Genomic DNA, 7,987 nt, shown 5'->3' on the forward strand with positions numbered 1-7,987 from the left:
AAAAAAAAAAAAAAAAAAAAAAAAAAAAAAAAAAAAAAAAAAAAAAATTTTAAAGAACAAAATCACCATTTTGCAACCCCCAATGCAATAATTGATCCAGAAAAGATCAAATCTGTTAATATTATGAAAGAAAAAAGCCAGGGAGATCATTTCAGATTAAAGGAATTTATAGACCTAACAACAAAATACATGTATGAACCTAGATCACATTATGGATTAAGAAGGAACAACTATGAAGGACTATTTTGGGAACTATTAGGAAAATTTTAATATCATTTATATGTTAGATAATGTTGACATATCAATGTCAAATTTCTTTGCTATAGAATTTCCTTGTTCTAGGAGGTATATACTAAGATATCAGAATAATATGTCATGCTGTCTACAATTTACAGTCTGATGACTCAGTGAAATCCAAGATTAAATCTATAGAAAGAGAAGTAAAGCAAATGACATGGAAGATTAGGTGGTGAATCTAGGTAAAGAGTGCATGGATGTTCATTCTTTTAAACTCTTTTATAGGTATGAAATTTATCAAAATTAAAAGTGGAGAGGAGAGCCAACAGGTGGCATGGTGGTTAAGGTCTGGACTATCACATGGCCAATTGTGGTTTGAGTCCCAAACCTGGTAGCTTGCTTTCTCACTTTCTCGCTCTCTCTGTCTCTCTCTAGTAAACATATGTGCCCTATACAAAGATAATAACAGTAATATAATAATAATTAATAAAGTGAGTAAATAAGTTTTAAAAGAAAAAATGTGGAGGAGAGAGCCAGCAGGTGGCATGGTAGTTGAGGTGCTAGATCCTACATGGCCAACTCTGCAATTCGGGTCTCAGACCAGCAGCTTGAGAAACACACCAGGCATGTGTGTTTTTCTCAAGATTCCAAGAGAAGAATGGAGGAGAAGGGATCGTGGAGTGGCCATCTCCTCTGGAAGTGGATCTTTCACTTTCTCTCTCTTTGTCTCTCTCCAGCAAGTGCATGCCTCCTATGGTAAAAATCTAAAACAGTAATAATAATAAAAGTAAAAGGAAGAAGAAAAATTCTGAGGGAAAAGGAAAAATACTAAAAATACTAAAAAATACAATGTGTAACATAGCACAAAATTGAAATGAAAACTATATCTGCCAGGGAGGGAAAAAAAATCTCAATTTTTATTAACCTAACAATATTTTTTTTGTGTATTAATAGGTTAATGATGCTTTGTCCCTCAAGTATTTGGCCCTGTTTCCTAAATACATACTTGGGTCCAGCTGGGCATAACTTGAATTGGGTAAGAAATCAGAAAGGACTCAGTCAGGCAGATGATGTCTTTTTCTCATGATGGCCTATGAATCCTACTGCAAGCAGTCCTGATAATGCCAACGGCTCAGCTAATGCCAGGAGGGAAAGAAAATAAAGGAATCGGTCAAAAAGAAAGTAGGGAAACAGAACAGGATGGAGTGGAACAACAGGAAAGGAGCAGGTTTTTATACTGTTTACTCCTGTTTGTGTATAAAATAACCTATATGTGTATAAAAATAGGATGTGTATACACACAGACACACACACACACACACACACACCATGAAGTCACCCTTGTCTAAATAATATTCTCTATGATTATCTCTCATAGAGCTATGTCCCTCACCCTCACAGCATTGTTTTCACTAGCCCTTAAGACCCATGACAACAGGGACCCAGTCTTATTTTCTAACACATAATATACACTCAAATACTTTCTAAATGAATGAATAGACAAATGAGTTCAGAATAAGCATGTAAGGAGGTGGGTGAAACCTGTCCATGTTGGAGTACAGAACAGGGCTATGGAAGAAGGGTCTGAAATATTGGCAAATAGGGCAGAGCCGAAGGCTGATGAAAAGTCTGGCTTCTCTGGGTTAGGTGGTGGGACAGCCACCACAATCTCGTTCTGTCATACATAAGGTTATCCAAACCTCTTTCTACTTCCTGTTACTAGACTGCACTTCTGCAGGTGAGAAGTGTTCCTGCCTTTGTCTGTGTCTCTGCACCTCCTTCCCCACACTGCTTAGTAAAATGCCAGTGACTAGGTTGAAGAATAAACTATAAGTCCTTGAGTAGGTAGTATCAATTTATTGACCACATTTCCCCCATCAACCAGCTTAATCTTTGTTTTAAAAGCTAAAAAGCAAAAAAACCTCTCCAATAAATAAATAAATAAATAATCAAAATAAAAAATAAATAAAAATAAAATTAAAAATAAAATAAATAAATAAATAAATAAAAGCTAAAAAGCAAGCTGAGTCTACCAAAGTAGATATTTAACCTTATCTTTATTTTTGGCTCGACTTGTCTAACTGGTTCCACTTAGTTACACTGTTTTCCTACTCAGCCGTGAAAGCCACAGCACTCTGTAACAGCAGTGACCTTCTCAGCAGCTACAGAAGGCCATATATTTTATTTTTCACTTATACTTCAGGCTTGAAAAACAAACAAGCAAATAAACTTCTAACTAGCTTCACCAACTAAAATTATTCCCTATAGTCCCTCCCATCAAGGGACTCTGTAGATACCATCGACTCGAATTCTCAAGATAACCAACCCTTACCCCTTATTAAGAGACTTGCCCCCCATCATAGAGCTAAAAAGAAGCAGAGCTGGCTTCCACACAAAGCCAACTCCAAAGTTCATGCCCTGACCCATTATTCTTATCTGCCTCTCAAATGTCTAATAGCAGGGGTTGGCAAACTACAGCCTGCAGGCCAAATCCAGTCTGACACCTGCTTTTGTAAATAAAATTATATTGGAAGACAGCCACACTCTTTTGTCTGCATACTGTCTATAGCTGCTTTCATCCTACAAGAGCAGAGCTGAGAATTCAAAACCCATAAAGCCTAACATATTTAATATCTGGCCCTTCATAGGAAAAATTTGCCAACTGTGATCTATATCTAAGCAGAGACCCTTGGGACTTCAGTCAGGGGGACAGAGTGATGTCTACTCAGATAATACCATTTGTAAGAAAATAATCAGCTGCCTATAGGCATAGTTATAGTTTCATTTTTAAAAAAGAAACAGCAACATCTCCTCATTGATTTGTGTTCCAGAACTAATTTCTTGGTACTACAAGATTGCTATGTGGAAAGAAGTGGGAGAAAATCAGATTTCATAGTTCCCTGATCACCACACTTCAGACATAAGCACAAGCCTTGACCAGAGCACACCAGATGAACCTGATCCTTCCATCCCAGCCCTCTGGCTAGACAGGCAGCCAAGCCAGGCTGCACATCTCAAGCAAAATGGAGAGTTCCGGGGAACTTATATTTGCTTTAAAAATGTTTTCAGGGTTTAGACCCTGAATGCACAGCAATTAAGAATTGTGCATTGGGAGCTGGGCCCCACCACATGACTGACTGTGTTTGGAATCCTGGCCTTGGTAGCCTGGAAAACACACCAGGTGAGGTATATGTGCATGCTCCAAATCCTGAGAGAAAAGGAAGAGAAAGGACTGTGGCATGACCACAGGGGAGCATACACACACATACTCTCTGTCTCATGCCCTCTGGCTATAAAGAAAAGTGTCATTTTAGAATCAAGAAGGGGGCCTAGAATTAAAAGGGGGGACAGTGACTTGGCAAGGGGAAAAGTCCAATTAAGGATGATTCTTAGTAAAATTTAAAAGCAGGGGTGGGGAGATAAGGCTGAGAATATCAGGGGAGAAAACTATATTCCTAGACATAGACCTGATTTGTTACTCAGGACTGGGGAAGGACTAACTTCATCAATAACAAATGCAGTGTTAGGAATTTCACATATGAAGTCACTCGATCCATCTCATTTAGTCCAGCAAAAAATCTCTGTGAAGTACATGTCATTGTTCACAGTTTGGAAATGAGAGAACAGCCTCAGAGAGCTTAGCAAGTTGCCTAAGGTCACATGTTACTTTACACCTTCCAGGAAGTAACAGATGTGGGATATGAACTCCCTTTAATTCCAAAACCCAAATTCAAACATTATGCAATACTGTATCTCAGAGGCACAGTTATTATAAGAAACACACACACACACACACACACACACACACACACACACAACCTGGGCAGACTATTGTGTTGGAAAACTAAGTTCCTAAACCCATACTGCTAATTGTAAATTTCTTTACCCTTCTGGGACCTCACCCCTGAGTACCCTGCTCCTTTGCCAGGAATTGAAGCAATAGCATTTGCCAAATCTACAGCCATGTTTTAAACTCAAGAAAACAGCACTACTAGACACAAGAATGACTCTATCAGATTCCTGTTTTTGTTTCTTAAATGAAAGCTTAACAAGAGTGTGTTAAGTATATTCCCACCTCATTGTCAGACACAACACCTAGGATGACTGGGAGTAGTAATGCTGGAGCTAATTGCATGTGTCTCAACTCTGCATTTGGTGACATTACACTGGTGAGTTTGAAATCAGCGTAGGTGGAAATACTTACAACACAGAAATTAGCCAATGAATCAATGAATCAGCAAACAAATCAGGACTTTCAGAATTTTTTTAGCGGTCCAGTTGTTAAACATTTACCACCATACCACTGGCTAGGAGATGTCCTGGTCTGAAGGCAACCCAGACCTTAGGAACCTACCTAGTTGCAATCATCTTTTTGATAGTACTGTCTTAGTCCGTTACTGTGCTGGTAACAGAAATATCTAAGAGGGGATGAACTTAAGAGAATAAGATTTTGACTCACAGTTCTGGTGACTGGAAAGTCCAAAGACATCACAATATGGTGGAAGGCAGAACTTTTTGCAAAGCCAAGCGTGGTCTGTATCCATATGACTTTCTATCAGCTGCTCTGGTCTCATTCCTTCTGCTTATAAACCCTACCAGAAATCAATCGTGGAGGCCCCATCTTAATGACATTATCACACCCAAAGGCCCCACCCTGGGACACCATGAAGAAATTAAGTTTTTACTTAACACCTTCATGATACAATCAAGTCCAATACATGAATTTCTTTGAACCAGGTAATCACCATTCACTAAATCTAATTCCAAAATACAAAACATTGGGTGACAAACCATTTTATCCAAGCCTTGACAAGTACCATCATCATAAGGTTTTATACAATATTTAAAAGCCCTTTCTGATAATTGCTACATTTCAGATTCACAAGAGCTCTATGAAACAGCTAGAGTCCCTTACAAAGAGGGAGCACACGGCAGAGAGTAACAAAGTAGCGTGCCCATCACTACTCAGCTAACTGGTAAAAAGGCAGCAATGAGAACCACTGACATTTGATCTACACTTGCACAGTACTCTGTATTTCCTTCACACCACATTTCACAATTTGTAGCTACATATATGTTTGTATACATATTTGATAAAATCTATCTCCTCCTCACCCAGCCATGATGGTACACAGATAGCACCAATCCTTCTGAGGCTGAAAGCCACATGGAAGGGCCAAGTTCAATTCCCAGGCCACCCTAAACACACTGGGCACACTGCATATGCCTATAATTTAAGCTAATTGGGAGGCTGGAGCTAGAGAACCATGACATAGCAAAACACTGTCAAAAAATTTCTGTCTCTCTCCCTTACCCTTCTTTTCTCTACTTTCTTCTCTCATAAACAAGAGAAAATATAAATATCTATGTAGAAAGAGAGAGAGGCCCTAACTTAATGGCATTATCACACATACTTGAGAAATAAACTGCCAACAGAAATATCAATAGATGCAATAAACAGAATATCTGGGGCAACCAAAGGAAAGTGATCTCTAGACTATTCCATAATGTGTTCCTTTTTTTTTTTTTTCAGGTTTTTGTCATAGGGTGTATATGTGTATGCTCACAGGAGAAAGAGAGAAACAAAGTGAGAAACCACCCCCAGAAGGGATGGCCATGCCACAACCCCTTCTCCTCCATCCTCCTCTCAGGACTTTAGGCATGTACACACACATGCCCAGTGTAATTTTTCAAGCCACAGGAATGAGGACTTGACCATCGTTGGCCAAGCCCAGCCTATTGTCCAAGGTTCTCCTGACCGTATCCTCCAACCACCTGGCTGGAGAAGGCAAGCATTCAGATAGGAGGGCATCCACCACTAACCATCCTGGGAAATAAGGGTCTAGTCCTTCCCTAGAGATAAGATACCAGAATCTGACACCTGAAATATGGTTTCAGGAGACAACAGCACATTTAAAAATGAGACAGTGCTAAGAAAAACTAACCTGTAGTAATTATAACATGTACCTGACACTAATCTAATTTTTAAAGAGATTTAACCAATTTCTTCCTGACCTGCATCTAAAATGCCATTTCCTCATTAGTTCTCACTCAGAGTTGTGTCTGAAAAGCCTCAATAGTGTTCCATAAGAAAATGTGGAACTCGGGACCAGCAGTTAGTGTAATGGCTATGTCACTGGACTCCCCACATAGCCGACCGCAGCTCAAGTCCTGAACCCGGAGGCTTAAATTCACACCAGGCACGTGTGCCTGCGTGCCCAAGATCCCGAGAGGAGAATGGAGGAGAAGGGATTGCGGCGTGGCCATCCCCCCTGGAGGGTGATTTCTTGCCTTCTGTCTCTCTGTCTCTCTCTGTCTTTCTGGTGAGCACATGCGCCCTATAGCGAAAACCTCTCAAAAAAGAAAATGTGGAACTCCTTAGTAGAGACTTATTTAGCAGCTAAGAAAGGACAGGTTCAGAGAAGTCCCATAATCTGCAAGATCCCGCTGCAATTCAGTGGCACAAAGGCACTAGAACTCAAAAGTCATCTCCTTCCTTAGAGTATACTTGTCCTAAAGCATTGCTTACTCTGCCCTTGAGTCATTAAAGATATCCATGGCCAAAGCCAAACTTTGTAATTCAAAGGGGAATACGAAAAATAGGTTGTCTGCTCATGGGCTTCACTCTGACCCTGTAACACCACTCATGTGGAACAATCAGACACCTGGAAGGGGGTTGTTCTTCTGTGTCTTGACTCTATCTTGGGATGAGCTGGGTTAGAGAAAGTCCTACCCAAAGAATTAGTGATTTTGTGCCCTCTCTCAAACAGGAATTTAAAAACAAAACCTCATGAAGGACAAACAGAAGAGAAAATGGCAAAGATCCCTGCCTTTCCTCTTCTGTCCTTATTCTCTCTGAAAATGTTAAGATTGTTCCCAAACATTAAAATTTTTCTTAGTTGGTTCAGGCAAAGTTCAGTCCCAATCTGCTTCTTTACTCCCTCAAGGAATGTCTGCAGGGCACCTTCTTAGGGCCTCCTGGGACATTGTGTCAGGTACTGTGTATGACACAAAGATGACTAAGGGCCTCACAGTCCTCAGGAGCTTTAAGCACAGTGGAGGAGATGCAGGTTAGGAAAGTATGGGCAAAAGCAAGTGATATTGAAGAAAGAATAATTTCTGAGCACTGGGAGAGGCCCAGGATTCCTGGTAAAGCTGGAAGCATGAGGTTACTACAACATTCAGCTCCTGCAAAGCACTGAGCCTCAGTCTTACCAACAGCATAGATCAGCATGGGCAATAGAAAAAAACGTCCCCTTGAGGGACCAGCAGCTGGCGTAATGGCTATGTCACTGGACTGTCATGTAGTGGACCGCAGTTCAAGTCCCAGACCTGGTGGCTTAAACTCATGCTAGGCGTGTGTGCATGTGTGCCCAAGATCCTGAGAGGAGAATAGAGAAGGAATTGCAGCGTTGCCATCCCCCTTGGGGGATGATTTCTCGCTTTCTATCTTTCTGTTTCTCTCTTTCTGGCGAGCACTCGCGCCCTATAGCAAAAACCTCTCCAAAAGAAAGAAGAAAAAAATTACCCCTTGAAGAAGGCCCCAGTCATTATCACTAATAGTAACAGTACTAATACTAGTACTAACTATATTACAGTAATAATAATATTATAGTAATGAACACTTCCACATTCTAAGCACTTTTCAACCTCAGAACATTTCTACATGATCATCACAGATAAGAAAACTGAGCTTTACAGAGTTTCTCTATTAAGTCATTCAACAAATATTATTTTCATGTCTACCTAG

General features: G+C 40.2%; 1 protein-coding gene and 1 non-coding gene across 2 annotated transcripts in view; one reads left to right on the forward strand and one right to left on the reverse strand.

The window, feature by feature from the left end:
• Nucleotides 1-7,987, reverse strand: part of KLHL3 (kelch like family member 3) — a 99,792-nt gene that overhangs the window by 50,078 nt on the left and 41,727 nt on the right.
• LOC114009971 (small nucleolar RNA SNORD35) lies at nt 1,300-1,386 on the forward strand. The gene has a single exon (XR_003551365.1). It is a non-coding gene; the product is annotated as a small nucleolar RNA SNORD35 (small nucleolar RNA).

The sequence above is a fragment of the Tupaia chinensis genome, unplaced genomic scaffold (genome assembly GCF_000334495.1).
Source record: "Tupaia chinensis unplaced genomic scaffold, TupChi_1.0 Scaffold000672_1, whole genome shotgun sequence".
Classification (NCBI taxonomy): Eukaryota; Metazoa; Chordata; class Mammalia; order Scandentia; family Tupaiidae; genus Tupaia; species Tupaia belangeri.